The sequence below is a fragment of the Enhydra lutris genome, unplaced genomic scaffold (assembly GCF_002288905.1).
Source record: "Enhydra lutris kenyoni isolate GAN:26980312 unplaced genomic scaffold, ASM228890v2 scaffoldscaffold8, whole genome shotgun sequence".
NCBI classification, from domain to species: Eukaryota; Metazoa; Chordata; class Mammalia; order Carnivora; family Mustelidae; genus Enhydra; species Enhydra lutris.
In genome coordinates this window covers 21,492,005-21,512,191 of record NW_019154092.1, presented here as the reverse complement: position 1 = coordinate 21,512,191, position 20,187 = coordinate 21,492,005, and the positions used below count along the sequence as shown (strand labels likewise).

Below are 20,187 nucleotides of genomic sequence, written 5' to 3'. Positions count from 1 at the left end.
TTAAAGGCATTGATGTTGAAGCATAGTTGTGATTCTAGTTTGGTTTTAATTCCAAAGGAGAAGAAAATGAGAGTCTCCAAACTGTATCTTCAAGTCTTCTGGTCTAATTTAGTGTCTTTTGATGAAGATACTGTGCAAAACAATTTGTTTTGTTTCAAAAGATATACAATAAGGTAATTCATTTTTTTAAAAGATTTTATTTATTTACTTGACAGAGACAGAATGAGTACATAAGCAAGGGGAGCATGAGAGGGAGAAGCAGCCTCACTGCTGAGCAGGGAGCCCCATGAGGGACCTGATCCCAGACGCTGGGATCTGACTCGAGCTGAAAGGCCCTTAACCAACTGAGCTATTCAGGCACCCACAAAAAGGAGATTTAATAGTACGTTAGTATAAAAAGCTTTCCAATTCAAGATTCTGTGAGGTGTAATAAGTTACTGTGTAAAATTTAAGGACTACCCAATTATCATTAATGTCTTACATTTTGGCTTCTAAAAATGACCTAATTCTTTAGCTTTTGATACAGTTGTCCAATGCTTAAACCTGACTTCTTAAATCTGTTCTATCATCTTAAGATCTGAATAGCCCCAGACTGACTCTTCTAAAGTAGAGAGAATCATATTATTTTCCTGTTCAAAAACCTCTCATGTTCCCAAGAACTGAACTTGATATTCAACGTTTTCCAGGTAATGACCCCTAACTTAGCACTCTTCCCTCCCATTACTCACTATCATATAGCTCCTACTGATTCTGGCCTTTGTTCAGACCATTCCCCACTTATGGTTCTCATCTTCAAACTCCTGCTTTTAGCATCTTTTAGCTGTCAAAGCTTTAGCTATACCCCAGTCCTATTTCAATTGCCTGGTTTAGAAATGCTGGTTTAATTTGCTTTTATACTTTTGTTTTTGTGCATTTTTTAAACTTTGTTTTTATATTTTTAAAGCATTTGTCCAATTGCTACAACTTTTCAACTTCTGAGAGCACACTGCGTCTGTTATGGTAGGTTTTACACTGTCTTCCATTCTAAACATCAGTGTGTTTCTCTTAAATGCCAATTAGATTTATTTTATCGATTATGCTCAATAAACATATTAAATATAATAAAGATTACATTATCTTCATTGACTATTATTCCTAGCAGAAATGGTAAATAGTTGAAGAATGTCCCTGTGTTCAGAACAGGTGTTATTTATGTTACGATGTACTGAGAAGTAGAACAGTGGGTAAAAATGGTAAGTCAAACTGTTTATAGCATAATTCTGACTGCTAGTTATTATCTATGTGAAATAAAGCAAATTAATCATTCTAGGCCTGCATTGTCAGTAAAATGCAGGCAGTAAGTCCTTATATACTAGACTGAAGACTGAAGGAAGTAATTCAGATCACTGGAAAAGGAATTAGTTTAATACAGAAAGAGTTCCTACAAATAATTAAGGAAATAAAAACTCATGATTCAATGGAAAATTGGACAAAGCACATGAATTTTCATTAAGAAAAAAATTTTCAATTACTAAAATAGAAAATATTCTTCTATTCTACTCATAATAGAACTATAAGATACAATTTTTCACCCATTAGACTCGCAAAAACTATTCAAGTTCACCAGAACATGTGAAAATGTGCTACCATAAGCTTTGCAGCTCAATGTAATTTGTAAATTTAACCTCCGTGGAGAGTCATTTGATATTATCTGACAATTTAAAATAAATAAGCTTGGGGCACCCGGGTAGCTCAGTTGGTTAAGTGTCTGTCTTCGGCTCAGGTCACGATCCCCGGGTCTGGGATGGAGCTCCATGTTGGCCTCCCTGCTCAGTGGTGAGTCTGCTTCTCCTTCTCCTTCTCTCTCTCTCAATAAATTAAATCTTAAAAATAAACAAATAGGGACACCTGGTGTCTCAGTGGGTTAAGCCTCTGCCTTCGGCTCAGGTCATGGTCTCAGGGTTCTGGGATTGAGCCCTGCATCAGGCTCTCTGCTCAGCAGGGAACCTGCTTCCCCTTCTCCCTCTGTCTCTCTGCCTACTTGTGATCTCTCTCTGTGTGTCAAATAAATAAATATTTTTAAAAAATAAGTAAATAAATGTAAGACTTCTTTCAAAAATAATAATAAATAAAATAGGCTCTTCTTTCTAGATATTATGTGAAATGAAAGCCACTGTGTCTTTGCTTTCTAGTAAAAAACATTGGAAATATCCTAAATATCCACCATTATGTAACTTTGTGAAAAATCTAAATCACAATGATTACACATTGATACAGAAAAATCTCTAAGATTCATCACTACTAAGTTGTAAAAAAAAGAAATGTAAAACATTATGTATTGTATACTACCATTTGTGTTGAGAAGATTATATTTAGAAAGACACACAAGAAATTGCTAACAGTGGTTGGCTTGAGAATGGGAACCTGGGTAGCAAAGAGAAAAAGAAGCAAGGGAGAACCTTATTTTTCCACTGTATAATCTTTCTTCCTTTCAAATATTGTACAGAAGGTATATATTAGTTGAATAAATAAATAATTTGTTTAGAAAGCATAAACAAAAAATTTTATTTTAAGAAGAGTAAGTGCTTCCCTTAGATTATTAATCCCTGGTAAAATAACTTTGCCTTCAATACTCTTTTGGTAAACCCTTAGGTATAACCTCTTTACTATAGCCAGCACATAAACTCACATAACACCCTGTTTATTCCTCCTTCCATGCCTTTGTGAAGTTATTTTTCTCATGGGAAATTCTCTTTGTCTTTCCTCTTTTAACTCAGATGTAGCAATAACATATGCATGATTTCCCAAACTTAAGTGATTTGATTTTTTTAAAGCTTTTATTTATTTATTCATGAGAGAGAGAGAGAGAGAGAGAGAGAGAGAAGCAGGCTCCCTGCCAAGCAGAGAGCCTACATGGGGCTTAATCCCAGGACCCCAGGATCATGACCTGAGCCAAAGGCAGATGACCAACAGACTGCGCCACCCAGGCACTCAACTTTAGTGATTTTAAGAACCACCTGGGGGGCGCCTGGGTGGCTCAGTGGGTTAAAGCCTCTGCCTTCGGCTTGGGTCATGATCCCAGGGTCCTGGGATCGAGCCCCACATCAGGCTCTCTGCTCAGCAGAGAGCCTGCTTCCTCCTGTCTCTCTGCCTGCCTCTCTGCCTACTTGTGATCTCTTGTCTGTCAAATAAATAAATAAAATCTTAAAAAAAAAAAAAAAAACACCTGGGAGTATATTTAAAATACATGTCTCACAACCAAATACAAACCTGCACAGCACCCACGATTTGCATTCAGTAGGTCTAGCCTGTAGACAAAAAACCTGGAATTTTTTATTTTTTTAAACAAACATACTTAGGTGACTATGACGCAAACACTCTGTGGACCACACCTGGAAATACACTGAGTTGTAAAAATTAAAAGCACCAATTCTCTAGTTAGAGATGAAGGTTAGCCCCTGCTCTGACAATTATTAAAAGGATGACCTTGAACAAATTTCTTCACATCTCTACTCATCAATTCCCTTATCTATGGGGGTAAAAACTATACCTGTTACATGATTTTGAATGAAAACTGTATTAGAAGCCAGAACTGTATTAGAAATAAAAAATGAGGGGTGCCTGGGTGGCTTAATCGGTCTGCCTTTGGCTCAGGTCATGGTCCTGGGGTCCTGGGATCGAGCCCTGCATCTGGCTCCTGCTCCCTTTGCCACTCCCTCTGCTTGTGCTCTCTTTCTCCCTCTCTCTCAAGTAAATAAATAAAATCTTAAAAAAAAAAAACAAATAAATAAAATAAAATGAGCCTGGCTGGCTCAGTATGTGACTAGAGTGTGTGATTCTTGGTCTTAGGGTCAGAGTTCAAACCCCATGTTGGGTGTAGAGATTACTTAAAAATAAAATCTTTTTAATACAGTGGAATATTACTCAGCCATCAATAAAACCCAAAATCTTACCATCTGCAACAACATGGATGGAACTAGAGGTTATTATACTAAACAAAATAAATCAATAGGAGACAATTATCTTAAGACTTCACTCACATACAGAATTTAAGAAACAAAACAGAGAATCATAGGGGAAGGAAGGGAAAAATAAATAAGATGAAATCTGAGAGGGAGACAAACCATAAGAGACTCTTAACTATAGGAAACAAACTGAGGATTGCTGTAGGGGAGAGTGGGTAGGGAGATGAGGTAACTGAGTGATGGACATTAAGAAGAGTGATGGACATTAAGAAGGGCATGTGATGTAATGAGCACTGTGTGTTACATGCAACTGATCAATCACTGAACTCTCCCTCTGAAACTGAGAATACACCATATGTCAATTAATTGAATTTAAATAAAAATTTAAAAATAAAAACTTTAAAAATCAGTATTCATTAAAAATTAATAAAACCATTACACATTAACATAGAAAACATTCTAACAAAAACCAACAATACCAAAAATAAAAAATTAGTTAAAAGGGTGACATTGTTTTCTATTTTTCTAATCTCTTTAAAATCCATTGATCCTTTTCACTTTGAATGGATCTTTTAATGATGCATGATTTTATAACATTACATGTTGGTGATCTGAAAAATACTGGGACACTGAGCTATACAGGTCTTCCAAATTTAGGCTCATTATACATAATCCAAAATCACATGTTAATATCTGCACCAATCTAATCAGGAAATCTAAGTATCGGGAAGATGTTAAGTTCATGGCAGTGGGTACAAGTTTTCCAAATTTTTAATTTCTACTTCAAAAGCTCAAACTTTATCACTGGCAAAAGAATACCGTCAGTTGTTTTCCCTGAAGTGACAGGCTCACTTTTTTCATTTTCACAAAAATGTCTGTCAAATTCCCAAGTCTAAATAATCACAGTTTGCTTTTCAGTTGTTCTTTGTTCTTCCAAATAAAAGTGGTGCTCCAAGAAAAAAGTGGTTAGTTTAGCTCACAATTGAAACATAAGCAGAGTGCGTAGGTGGCTCAGTCAGTTGGTTAAGTGCCCAACTCTTGATAAGTGTCCAACTCCTGATTTCAGCTCAGGTCATGACGGGGGAGGGGTTGGCAGGATCGAACTTCTCCACCCCCTGTGCTTCACGGGAGGTCTGCTTCTCTCCCTCTTCCTCTGCTCCCCCAACCCCATATGAGCACATGTGCGGACTCTCTCTCTCTCAAAATAAATAAAGTCTTAAAAAAATAAATAAATATAAGCACAAGCACTTGTCCTTACTTGAAACAACCATGAGACTCTGGAATGCAGAAGAGCTTTATGAAAACTTCCCGTTTTGTCACACAGTATATTAAAAAGGTGTGTATTTAAGGGAGAGACAATAAAAATCATAATGTTTGCTGCCTCATTAAAAATATTTAAAAAAAAAAAAAAACACTTGGCTTCTTTTCTTTTCATTTACTGTGAGTGTCTGAGGGTAAAGAATAAATGGCGACTACTAGCATAGTTTGGTGCCCCTGCCTTGATTAATGTTAAGGTGCCAGCAGTTTTGCCACTGTGGCTTTTGAACCATCAATCAAATAATATAACAAAAAGGGCAAATAACAATATCAACATCATCATCATTATTAAAACAGTTTTAATCTCACAGACTCCCTGAAAAAGTCTGAGTTTCAAAACTGTTTTCTGCAAATCACATTTTGGGACCTGCTGGCATATATTTATAGTCCCAAGCTTATAATGAATATCAGAAATACTAGGAGGATTTTAAAGATAGAGATTTCTGCCAGGGTTCAGTCTCCAGAGATTTCATTCTGGATGAGCCACCAAAACAATTTCAGTAAGTTCCTTGGGTAGTTTTCAAATTGTTGATCTATACTATATTAGCAATCATTTACTTATAAATTATTTTCAAAGTATCTACCACCCCTTCCTGTATTTATATATTTTCAATTGAATCATTAACACTGTTAAGAAATTTTTATGATCCTCTACTATTATCACTGTCTCTTGGCTTTGATCCCTCTTGAAGATGCCTATGACATATAAATAATCTCATATGCCCTATCTCCTCCCATGTAATTTCAACCTTTGCTTCATGGTGTGTCTACCTCTAGTATCTAATATCTTTTCTTTCCAGTTCATTCTGCATCTAAGCACAAACATAATTTTTCCTAAACAGCATTTTACTATATATAACAAAATCTCGCTAAAAACTTTGAAAGATTTCACAATCGCATCTCTCAAGTGTTCATTTATATAATTTCCCTGTGAGAATGTTTAAGAACTTAATTCAAGATCTAGCATAAGGCAACTCCTCCAAGAAGACTGTTTTGTTGAATTTTTACCCTAGATTTAGAGCTAATCCAGGCAAAGCTTACACTGATGCTTCTTTTTCTCTGTCTCCTTTATCTTTCCAAGATGAGAGGGGTTTTTTGTTTGGGTTTTTTGTTTTGTTTTGTTTTTTTGTTACTAGAGGCTGTTTTCTAAGTTCCAGCTCTGGAAAAATTAACCATACATATTATGTCATATATTATATAACAATATATATTATAGATATACTTGTACATATAAGGAAAAGCAAACTCTTTAATAAAAAGTACGTGATGAAACAATTACATATGAAGCAAGGTGATTCCTGCAATATAAAATAAAGGATATTAAAGTTAATGGAGAATACCATCTATGACAATAGCATGTAATCTTGTCCTATATTATTTTCTAAGAGTATGTTTTATTTTTTTAATTTTTTGAAAGATTTTATTTATTTATTGGGGGGGGGAGAGAGCAGGGAGAGGGGCAGCAGGAGGAGTAGGGGATGTGGGGCTTGCAAGACCTGAGTCAAAGACAGATGCTTTGGGGTGCCTGGGTGGCTCAGTGGGTTAAGCCGCTGCCTTCAGCTCAGGTCATGATCCCAGGTCCTGGGTTCGAGCCCCACATTGGGCTTTCTGCTTAGCAGGGAGCCTGCTTCCTCCTCTCTCTCTGTCTGCCTCTCTGCCTACTTGTGATTTCTGTCAAATAAATAAATAAAATCTTTAAAAAAAAAAAAGATGCTTAAACAACTGGGCCACCAGGAACCCCAAAGAGAGTGTTTTAAGGAAAAATTTAAAAAATATCACCCTAAACCCTAGCTGTTAAAATACTGTCACTAATAGAAGTAATATATATGCATTATACATTCATATTTTATTTTTCTCTAAACTATAAGAATGTTTTAAAAAAACCTTAATCTTTAAGCATTATCATATCTTCAAAAAATCAACAATTCCTTATTATCATTAAATAGCCAGTCAGTTTAAATGAGGTTAACTACACAAACATGAAAAAGTACTGTAATATTTGTCATTTCTGATTCTGACATATGAAGAATAAAACATGAATCTCTGGCACCCTCTGGTGTTTAAGTACTATATAGCTTCCCTTATTCATCCCACTATTGACAAGCCAAATAGAAAATATAATTCTCTTTAGTTGAAAAAGTTATGAACAAAAAATTTTTTTTCAGTTAAACAAGTAGTTTTGAAAAAAATAGGCAAATAACACTCTATGTTATTAAACCTCATCCAGTTAAGACAAGATCTAACGGCATATACTATTACCTCTTATTTAACAAAAGAGTCAACATTAAGGGTCTATTTTAAGGTTCAACTTAACAACAACTGAAGTGACATTGATATTAAGTATCTAAAAAAAACTAGACTTACGCTAAAAAGCCATCACTTCAAAAAAGATATGCATAAATAACACATGACCAAAATTACTATACAGCACACAAAATGAAAAACGTATCTTAGTGCAAAAATAAAAGGTATCTTTAAAAATAGCTATGATTATAGATATTTCTCTTTTTAAAAATTCATTATTTCAGCAAATATTTGAATGCTTATTATGAACCAGGCCTTGTTTTAAACATTAGGTATACCATGGTAAACAAAAGTTATTGTGAACTCTCACGGAGATTTATTTATTTTACAGATTTTATTTATTTATTTGACAGAGAGATATCACAAGTAGGCAGAGAGGTATACAGATGGAGGGGGGAAGCAGGTTCCCCGCTGAGCAGAGAGCCTGATGCAGGGCTCGATTCCAGGATGCTGAGATCATGACCTGAGCCAAAGGCAGAGGCTTAACCCACTGAGCCACCCAGGTGCCCCTCACAGAGATTTTAAAAGGAGTGGGAAATAACAAGGAATGGTAAACAAAAAACAGGATACTTTTATATGAGTGCCTCAAGACAGCAGGTGGGCTAAAGAAGCTACTTTACGCTGACTGCCTAAGCAGAGACTCTCTAATTAGGGAGATAACTTTTAAACTAAAATAAGAAGGACCAAGCAAGATGATACTGGAGCACAGAAAGTCCAGTGAGTAAAAACTGTACAGTGAGAACATGAATATGTGTCTGAGGAACAAAAAGAAAGCAAATGAAGAGGCTGGGTCCCTTACACCACAGAATGTGATTCCTGCAATGATCTGCTTACTCTTCTAATTTTCCAGAATGTCAAAGAATCTTGTGTCTTGTGTATGCCATTGTTTTTTTAGTATTTCTATTATCTACATTCTATTACTGAATTCTAACAAATGCAACTATGGTTCAAGATGGTTCACATCATAAAAAAGTTAATTCTCCCCCAAATTAACCTAATCACATAACCTCAAGACCAAATTTTCATAGAACTGCCTTGCTCATTCTAAAATTCATGTTCAGTAGAACAACAAAGGTAAAGTGGAGACACTTTTGATAAAAAAGGATTAGAGAGAGGATTTGCTCTGCCAGATATAAAGATAAATAATGAAGGTACAATAATTGAAAGTGCAAAAATATTAACACAGAAATAAAAACACAGCACTAAAATGAAATTCTAGAAATGTACCATTGTATAAATAATAATTTACTATAAGATAAAGGTGGCATATCAGAAAAAGGATAATGAATTCTTCAGTAAATACTGTTGAGACCCGCATTCCAACTGGGAAAAAGGTAACTTCTGCTACAGACATTTACAAAAATAAAATAAAGAATTACTGAAGATGTAAAGGTATATGTACATATGTGAGAGGTGTGTGTATAGATATCTTGGAAGAAAATATGGAAGCACATCATTATGGACTCAGGATGAGGAATGATTTTTTAGAATACAGTGAAATTCAAAAGTCATAAAGCATGAGAGCGATAAATCTAATATGTGATTTAAAGTCTTCTAAAACAAAGACTCTAAAAACAAAGTTATTATTTAAAAGATTGGGAAAAAGATATTTATAACATATACAACAAATAATTACTCTCCTATATATGTCTAGAAAGCAATAAGCATTCAACAGATAAATGAGCAAAAGTAATATGCTAGAAATTTCCCAGAGAAAATACTAGTGGTGGCATTTTTGCTTTAGGCAGTAAGTGGACTAGATTTACTGAGGAAAAATTACACAACATTCTAACTAGATCAGCCTAAGACATTTTCATTCCAGTGTTGGGTACACAGAAGTTGTCAAAAAAGCTGTCAGTAAAAATAAGCAATAACCACACTCTAAAGGTAGAGCTAGCAGCCTTAGGGGCAAATGCCTGTGGCTGGCACTAGTGCCTGGACCTCCGTTAAAGTGAAGAAATTGTATCTGAGACTGCTGGGTTAAGTCAGGTTCCCTATAACAGGTACTAAAGTGATCCCAAGTCAATAACCACCCCTGGTTCCCATGAGAAAAAAAGTCACAAATCCCCTCTAGAGTAAAGCAAACTCAGTTTAGGTCCTTAGGTTTAATCTGATCTACCCATCCAATGAGGTTTTAAACTCAGAAACTGTATTTTCTTACCTTTTTTTTTTTTTTTTTTGGGAGAGCAGGGGGGCACAAGGGGGGGGGGGGGGTGGCAAAAGGAGAGGGAAAGAGAGAAACCCAAGCAGGGTCCATGCCCAGGATGGAACCTGATGCAGGGCTTGCTTGATCTCAAGACCCTGACATCATGACCTAAACCAAAATCAAGAGCCTGATGCTCAACTCACTCAGGTGCCCTACATTTTTCACTTCTAAATGTCCCTTATTCAAATCACTGTATTCGTTTTTTTAAAAAGATTTTATTTATTTATTTGACAGAGAGAGAGAGACAGAGATCACAAGCAGGCAGAGGCAGAGAGGAGGGAAGCAGGCTCCCCACTGAGCAGAGAGCCTGATGCAGGGCTTGATCCCAGGACCCTGAGATCATGACCTGAGCTGAAGGCAGCTGCTTAACCCACTGAGCCATGCAGGCACCCCCACTGTATTCATTTTTTAAACAGAAAATTGTTCCCTGCTCAGTTTTGTGATTCCGCATTTTATTTCTAACCATTTCATAATAATTTTTCACATTGAATATTTGATCATCCAATGTTTGAAGTCACTGAGGTTTCAAAAGTGCTGCTGTTTCATTGTAGTTTAACTCTCAGGGTGACTTTTCTTTATACGTTTCACTTTTGAAGATGAATACATACATGGATACCAGAAAACCATGGAATGATATTTTTAAAGTGCTGAAAGCCAAAAAAAAAAAAAAAAAAAAAAAAAGTCAACCTATAATTCTACCATAATTCTATCACTCCTAACATCATCTATATAAATAACCTAAGGTAATCTAAAATTATCAGAAATATGATCCTAATAAGCCAATTAGCATAAGATTAAAGAAAAAAGCAATGTGCATTTCTATATCCTAGTAACAGAATAAGTAGTTACCAAAAATATTTATAATAGCAATAAAAAGGTACCTAGGAATAAATCCAACATATAAATACAACAAATTCTGTACAACCTGAGTAGATAAAATTATTTCACTTTATTGAAAGATGTTAAAGAAGGCAGGCTCAAAATTATAAAGAAATCAGCTTAAGGAAAATGGACTCAATGTTATGCCAATTCAAATTCCAGCAGACATTTCTGGTGGAATTTAAACTAATACTTAAATTTGTATGTAACAGCAAAAACTCAAGAGAAGCCAACAACAGTGGAAGGGTGGGGCACGTAAGTTAAAAACAGAGAAGAAATAAAGGAGGAGGTAAAGGAGATGCCTTAACAGATTCAAAATTTATTATGAAGCTATAGTAAACTGAGAAACAAGCTATTGGAAATGAACAAATTAACCAATAAGACAAAATAGGGATGGAAAAGATTAACTAAAAATAATAGACAGCCTAGAAAAGACTCTAGATTTGACGTAGGAGATGCTATAGATCACTGAGGAAAGACAGAGAGTCTTCATTAATGCTGCTGGAACAAATGATTATGCATATAGGAAAGAATGAATTAGGATCTCTATCATATATTATAAGAAAAAACAAAACCAAAATTGAACCCTGTTGACCGAGATTTAAATATAAGAAGTAAAATTTCAAAGTTTTTAGAACACTGTAAAGGAGGCTATCTTTATGATATCAAGGAGCATATTCATATAAGCAATTCATAAAAGAAACTGCTAAATGCAACTACTTTTTAAAAAAATACAACTACTTTGAAATGAAGAACTTCTGTTCATCAAAATACACCATAAATGTACTGAAAACACTAACTCCAATAAATACTGGCATTACAGAAAAGTATAAAGAATTACACTAGGATTTCTACTTAGTGATAAACTGTCACTTATAATAGACAATTGTTGATTAAGAAAAACTAACAAAGCCAGGACATTTTTTTTGTCTGTTTGAAGGCAGAGACATGCCAAGGAAACCAGGTTTTGAGGAGCCACAGTCCCAAGATAAAAGAAACTCACCAATAGAAACCCAATTTTCTCTATGTTGTTTTCCTTTGGGCATGTGCAAATTCCTGTGGAAGAAGACACTAAGAAGCCATGAAGAGGGGACACCTGGGTGGTTCAGTTGGTTAAGGGTCTGCCTTTGGCTCAGGTCATGATCCCAGAGTCCTGGGATCAAGTCCCACACTGGGCTCCTAGCTCAGCAAGGAGCTTGCTTCTCCCTCTGCCTGCTGCTCCCCCTGCTTGTGTGCGCTCGTTCTCGTGCGCTCTCTCTCTCTCTCTGGAAAATAAATAAGTAAATAAAATCTTAAAAAACAAAAAAAGGAAAAAAAAAAAAAAGCCATGGAGAGGGTAGCCACTAAGAAGTAGAAAAGCCAAAAGACCATTAGGCAATATCATGATGATGGAGAGACAGAAAGTTAGAGTTCAAGGTTTCTGAGGCTGCCAATATTCAGGGTGAAGGCCATGATCCTATAAAAGAACTGAGGAACAAAGAAGCAGACTTGACATTGTGTGATGATTTTTCATTCAAAGCACTGAACACTGAGGCTCTGCAAAAAGCTTATGAAGAGTGCTCTGAGGAGGATTCTGGGAGATGGCAGAAGAGCATCAGGAATCTGTCTGGTATAACTACTTTGGAACTTTTGAATCTTTTGAAGGCTTCCAACTTCCAGGGGAAGGTTTGTAAGAAATTGGGGTTTTGGTCAATTTCAGCTGTTACTTGGCGAGGGCTACCCATCCCCCAGGCTCCAGCCCTGGTGCAAACAGCAATGCACATGTATTAGAGCAGTCTGCACACAGCTTGTGGCAACTAGGGTAGGGCGGGGGCGTGGAGGAGAAACTGTCCTCCAAGTATCAGGAATATGAGCTCAGATCACAGATTGTTTCTTCTGATCTCAGAGGTACAGACTATGAGGTGGGTGGCCATTGTTGCTGCTACTCCTCCCTCTGCAAAGCCCTCATCCTCTAGCCAAAGTGACTTCTAAGGCATTTAAAGGGCCAGTCCCATTTTCCCCCATAATCTCATTTTCTTCTTTTGAAAGCCAGATATAAAAGATTAGGACATTCAAAGGCAACTGCATACATAGGGGAAATAAAGTCAACAGACATGCCCAGGGAAAAGTCAAAAGCTAAAACAACCTAAAATTTAAAGTTTATACCTTTTTTTTTTTTTAAAGATTTTATTTATTTATTTGACAGAGAGAGATCACAAGTAGACAGAGAGGCAGGCAGAGAGAGGGAGGGAAGCAGGCTCCCCGCCAAGAAGAGAGCCCGGTGCGGGACTCGATCCCAGAACCCTGAGATCATGACCCGAGCCGAAGGCAGCGGCTTAACCCACTGAGCCACCAGTTGATCCTACAACAAAAACAAAACACACACACAAACAAAAAACAAAAGGCAACAAGCCCTAGGGAATGGGAAGAAGGTAATTTCCAGGGACACTACATTATTAGATTCAAATGTCCAATTTCAACAGAAATTGTGAGAATACAAAGAAATAGGAAAGTATGACCAATTAAAAGGAAAAAATAATTCATAGGAAATATCCCTGAAAAAGACCCCAAGATAGACGTACTAGACAAAGACTTCAAAATAACTGTTTTAAAGATGCTCAAAAAACAGGGGCGCCTGGGGGCGCCTGGGTGGCTCAGTGGGTTAAGCCGCTGCCTTCGGCTCAGGTCATGATCTCGGAGTCCTGGGATCGAGTCCCGCATCGGGCTCTCTGCTCAGCAGGGAGCCTGCTTCCTCCTGTCTCTCTGCCTGCCTCTCTGCCTGCCTCTCTGCCTGCTTGTGATCTCTGTCTGTCAAATAAATAAATAAAATCTAAAAAAAAAAAAAAAAAACAGGGGCACCTGGGTGGCTCAGTGGGTTAAGCCTCTGCCTTCGGCTCAGGTCATGATCCCAGGGGCCTGGGATCAAGCCCCGAATCAGGCTCTCTGCTTAGCGGAGAGCCCGCTTCCCCCGCTCTCTCTCTGCCTGCCTCTTTGCCTACCTGTGATCTCTGTCAAATAAATACATAAACTCTTTTTAAAAAAATGTATGAGGGGCGCCTGGGTGGCTCAGTGGGTTGGGGCCTCTGCCTTCGGCTCGGGTCATGGTCTCGGAGTCCTGGGATCGAGCCCCGCGTCGGGCTCTCTGCTCGGCAGGGAGCCTGCTTCCTCTCTCTCTCTCTGCCTGCCTCTCTGCCTACTTGTGATCTCTGTCTGTCAAATAAATAAATAAAATCTTTAAAAAAAATAAAAATAAAAAAAATAAAAATAAAAAAATGTATGAAAAACACACAGTGAAAACCATATTCAATAATGAAAGACTGAAAACTTTTCCTCTAAGATCAAGAACAAGATAAAGATGTTAACTTTGGCCTCTTCTATTCAACCTGGTAGTGGAAGATCTAGTCCAAGCAATTACACAAGAAAAGAAGTAAGAGAAACCAAATTGGAAAGGAAGAAGTAAAATTATCTCCATTCCCACAGACAACATGATCCCATGTGTTAGAAAACCCTAAAGATTTCACAAAAAGTTAGAATAAATGCATTGAACAAAGTAGCAGGATACAAAGTCAACACACTAAAAAATCAGTTACAGGGAGCACCTGGGTGGCTTAGTCATTAAGCATCTGCCTTTGGCTCAGGTCATGATCCCAGGGTTCTGGGATCAAGCCCCACATTAGGCTCCCTGCTCAACCAGGAAGCCTCTTCTCCCTCTCCCTCTGCCTGCCAACTCCCCCTGCTTGTGTTGCCTCTCTTGCTGTGTCTCTCTCTGTCGAATAAATAAAATCTTTAAAAAAAAAATTTTTTTTTAAATCAGTTACATTTCTATACATTAACAATGGACAATTTGTGAAGGAAATAAGGAATTACATTTACAATAGCATCAACAAAAATAAATAGTAATGAAGTTAACCAAGAAGCCAAAAGCCTTGCACAATGAAAACTATAAAACGTTGAAAAAAATTAAAGACATAAATGAATAGAAACGCCCCATATTCATGGACTGCAAGGTTTAATATTACTAAGATGACATGTTACCCAGAATAATCTACAGATGTAATGCAATTCTCTATCAAATCCCAGTGACATTTTTTGCAGAAATAGAAAAACCCAACTTAGGCGCAGTGGATTAAGCCTCTGCTTTTGGCTCGGGTCGTGATCTCGGGGTCCTGGGATCCAGCGCTGCATCTGCCTCAGCATCCCTGCTGAAAGCCTGCTTCCCCCTCTCTCTCTGCCTGACTCTCTGCCTACTTGTGATCTCTCTCTCTGTCAAATAAATAAATAAAATCTTAAAAAATATATATATATATTAAAAAAAAAAAAGAGAGAAACCCAACTTACAATTCATATGGAACTCAACAAACCCTGAATAGACAAACAATCTTGAAAAGGAACAAAGATGGAAGACCCACTTCCTGATGTCAAAATTTACTACTATGCTATAGAAATCAAGATAGTGTGGTACTAACATAAAGACTGACAAATAACCAAATGAAACGGAACAGAGAATACATAAATAAACCCTTACATATATGGTCAAATGATTTTTGACAAGGGTGCCAAGACTTTTCAGTGGGTAAGGATACTATTTTTAGCAATACTATAGAGATGAAGAAACTGGATAGCTACATAAAAACGCGTGATGCTGGACCTTTACCTAATTCCATATACAAAAATTAACTGAAAAAGGATGAATAACCAGAAAGGATAAAAAAATATAGGACCAAAAACTATAAAACTCTTAGAAGAAAACAGGACAAAAGCTTTACGACATTGGATTTGGCAATAATTTCTTGGATATAACACCAAAGGCACAAGCAACAAAAGAATATTAAACAAACTGGATTTCACAAATTTTGTGCTTCAAAAGACATTAACTTTAGAGTAAAAAGGCAATCCACAGAGAAAAATATTTACAAATCATACATCCAATAAGGGAGAAATATACAGAATATAAAACTCAATAACAAAAAAATCTGATTTTGGGCCAAGTACTAGAAAGTTATCCAAAGAAGATATACAAATGGCCAATAAGGGGGCGCCTGGGTGGCTCAGTGGGTTAAGCCTCTGCCTTCGGCTTAGGTCATGATCCCAGGGTCCTGGGATCATGCCCCGCATCGGGCTCTCTGCTCAGTGGAGAGCCTGCTTCCTCCTCTATCTCTGCCTGCCTTTCTGCCTACTTGTGATCTCTGTCTGTCAAATAAATAAATAAAATATTAAAAAAACAAAAAAAAAACAAAAAAATCAAATGGCCAATAAGCACAAGAAAAGATGCTCAACATCACTAATCATTAGGGAAATGCAAATCAAAACCACAAAGAAATACCACCTTACATCTATTATGAAGACTATTACCAAAGAAAACAAAACCAGAAAATAACAATTGTTGGCAAGAATGTGGAGAAATCTGAACTCCTGTGCACTGTTGATGGGAATGTAAAATGGTACAACTGCTGTGGAAAACAGTATAAGAGATCCTCAAAAAATTAAAAATAAATACCATATGATCCCATAACTCCATTTCTGGATATATAACCAAAAGAATTGAAAACAGACTTCAAGATTTGTATGTCCGTGTTCACAGTAGCATCATTCACAATAGTTAAAATGTGAAAGACACTCAACTGTCCACTGACAGATGAGTGGATAAACAACAGAATGTAATTCAAAGGAAATTCTGACTTATGCTACAACATGGATGAATCCTTGAGGACATTATTCTAAGTGGAATAAGCCAGTCACAAAAAGACAAATACTGTGTAATTCCATTTACATGAGACTGTTGCAGTCAAAATCACAAAGACAGAAAAGTAGAATGTTGGTTGCCAGGGGCTGGTGGGGGGAAGGGAAGAATGAGGACTAATTGTTTAAAAGGTGGTTTCATTTTATAAGATGAAAAGAGTTCTGGAGATAGTGATGATGGTTGTATAACAACATGAATGTACTTACTGCCACTTAAAAATGGTTAAGATGGTAAATTTTCTTTTTATGTATATTTTCCAAAATTTTTTTTAAAAATGGAAAAATTAAGAATTAAGACAGTTTACAACAACAACAAAAGCATGGTGAATTTTAAGCACTCTTGAAGTATGGAGGAAATAAAAATTGGGGTTCAGAGTCCAACAAAGAGAAAAGCACCCTAACTCTTAGTTGAAACTCTTAAGGGACTACATCCTGGAGCTAGGAGAACCAAAGGGACACAGAATCTTGGAAAGATTACAACCTAGCTTTTGAACCAGCTCAATTACTGACTATATTGAGGCAATCTGCTCCACTACTGCCAAACAGAAAATTGGGTAAATTCTCTTTCTGGAGGTAACTAATCCAAAACTCCTATAATTATTTTTTAAACATATCTGACACTGACTCAAAAAAAATTACTAGGTGGAGACCAAGAAACAGGACAAAAAAGCCAGGTAAAAGAAAGACTTACAGTTAACATGGATATTAGCAATATTAGGCATGGACTTTAAAATAAGCATGATTAATTGTAAGAACACAGAAGATAAAATACTGCTACCAGCTCAGCTGGTTAAGCATCCACTCCTGAGACTCTGGATTTTGGCTCATGTCATGATCTCAAGGTTGTGAGATCAAGCCCTCCCTTGCCTTGGCTCTGTGCTGGGGTGTGGAGCCTGCTAAAGATTTTCTCTCCCCCCGCTGCTGCTACCCGAGACTCCCCGCCCAGAAAAAAAGATACCGCCATCAAATAACAATAATATTTTAAAAAAGAAATGGAACTTATGATTTCTGGTAATGGCAGAGTTAACTTGATTAATAATTACAAAATCAACATACAACTTTTAAAAAGGCAACCATTTAAAAAAGACAAATCTGGGGCACCTAGTCAATTAAGTCAATTAAGCTTCTGCTTTCTGCTCAGGTCATGATCCCAGTGTCCTGGGATCAAGGCTGCATGGGGCTCCTTGCTCTGCAGGGGGTCTGCTTCTCCCCCTCTTTCTGCCCCTCCCCCTGCTTATGTGTACACTCTCCTTCTCTAAAATAACAATATTTTTTAAAAAATAATAAAAATAAAAAAGATAAATCTATGAGCCCCTGGGTGACTCAGTCAGTTAAGCATCCATCTCTTGGTTTTGGCTCATATCATGATCTTGGGGTCCCGGGACTGAACCCCATGTTGGGCTCCCCACTCAGCAGGGAGCCTGCTTGAGATTCTTTCCCTCTGCCACTACCCTCAAGCTCACTCTCCCTCCCTCTCTTTCTTTAAAATAAATGTCTTAAGGGACGCCTGGGTGGCTCAGTTGGTTAAGCCGCTGCCTTCGGCTCAGGTCATGATCCCAGCATCCTGGGATCGAGTCCCACATCGGGCTCCTTGTTCTGTGGGGAGCCTGCTTCTCCCTCTGCCTCTGCCTGCCACTCTGTCTGCCTGTGCTCGCTCTCTCTCTCTCTCTCTCTCTCTGACAAATAAATAAATAAAATCTTTAAAAAAAAAATAAATGTCTTAAAATAAAAAATACAAATCTAAACTACAATGACAGGAAACTAGTCAGTGGCTGGCTGGAGTGTAACAAGGTGACTGGCTAGGAAAGAGCACCAGGAAGCTTTTGGGGTGTTGAAAATAGTCTATGTATCTTGACTGACACAGACTAAACACACTGCATTAGAAAACAATGACGTCCTCCTAGATGTCCATCTTCTAACACTTCCTCCCAAAACAACACAGAATAAGGAAAACCACAATGTCAGCATAACTCAAAGAATATCCAAACTTCAAAATAAGTATAAATGGGGAAAAAAAAAAAAAGGAAAACAGATCCCACTGAAACCTCTCTTGTCCTCTGGCAATCAGTTCCCCACACACTCACTCCCTGACCCACCTATATGCTCCTACATCATCTGACTTAAGGCCTGTGGAAAAATCAGACTAAGAAAAACTGCTGTAAAGAGGCCAGAGAATTGGTGGCAGTGGCAGGCATAAGGATGAAATATGCTATCAGAAGACAGACTAAGTACATCCCAAATCAGAAAATAATAAAAAGATATCCTAGTAGATCATAGTATGAGCTACATTTAATTAAACCACACAGACTTACATGTGTAAACTTAGGGGTGGGGAACGAAAATGGGGAAAGGAAAAACTGATATAGTGCTGCAGACAAGAGAATCAAAGAGGTTTTTCATAGGCCAATAGATGCAACCAAAACCCTATTAAGACACATTGAAGAAAGGTGTAAAAACAATGAAGAAAATGAAAAGGAGATAAAAGAAATAAAACAAGATCAGAAGCAAAATAATGGGAAGTAAGGAAGGTAAAAAGAATAAAATCCATACTACTGCATTCCATGGAGAGTAAAACATAAAACAATGGACTAGAACTAATATTTCAAATCATAATCCAAGAAAACTTCACAGACATTTTAAGAGACCAGAATCCACATATTAAAAGGGCCAATTGGTAACCTGGGAAAGTGAAGTCAGAATGGTCAATGTCTCACTGTACATCCTAATATAAAAATATTAGATTTCAAAGATAAATAAAGTCTCAAGGCCTAAATAAATAAACATAAATATCAAGACAATAGTAGAGAAGCATTTTTAAAATGCAATACAAAATGTTAATTTCAAATCCAGCCAGCTGTCCTTCAAGTATGGAGGACACTGAAACAGTTTTTAACATACAAGAATTTAGAATATTCTATACCAAAAGAGCCTTTCTTGAGTAGATGAACTTCATCCAACCAAGAGATAACTAAGAAAAATTCAGAGAAAGGACTGAAGATGATCATTTTAATATAAAAGTAGACGTACAGGGGCGCTTGGGTGGCTAAGTCGGTTAAAGCCTCTGCCTTCGGCTCAGGTCAAGATCTCAGGGTCCTAGGGTCCAGCCCCACATTTGGCTCTCTGCTCAGCAGGGAGCCTGCTTCTCCCTCTCTCTCTCTCTCTCTGCCTGCCTCTCTGCCTACTCATGATCTCTGTGTCAAATAAATAAATAAAATCTTTTAAAAAAAAATAAAAAGTAGACCAATAACTAAAAACTGGTGGAGATGAGGAATAAAGACTAAAGTACAAATGTTTTTATACTGTGACAAAGAAATGACACAACTAAAACTGGGAAAAGGCTGAGGAAGAAGAAAGTGGATTTTTGTATAGGTAATAGGCAGAAATTAAAGAATATCAATACAAGAAGGACAAACTTAAAACTGTAATGCTTCTAGAATAAAGCACAGGAGATAATCTTTGTAAGCTAGAGTTGCACAAACATTTCTTGGATAAAACATGAAAAGCATAATTTACAAAGAAAAACAATGAACTGAACTTTAGCAAAATTAAATGTTCGCTCTGTGAAAGACACTGGTGAGACAATGATATAACACGCTACAAAGAAATTTTTCCCAAATCACTCCATGGCAAAAGACATGGATCTTGGATACATAAAAATGCTAAAAACTCAACCATATGAAAACAAATAACTCAGTAAGAAAAACTGGGCAAAAAATTTGAACACACACTTCATCGAAGAAGGTATATGGATAGCAAATAAATATAAGAACAGATGCTCAACGTCTTTAATCATTAGGAAAATGCAAATTAAAATCACAA

At 36.9% G+C, this 20,187-nt stretch overlaps 1 protein-coding gene across 2 annotated transcripts in view; it reads right to left on the bottom strand.

Moving 5' to 3' along the window:
* Positions 1 to 20,187, bottom strand: part of LOC111142522 (TATA-box binding protein associated factor 4b) — a 127,671-nt gene that overhangs the window by 65,694 nt on the left and 41,790 nt on the right. The window lies entirely within an intron of this gene.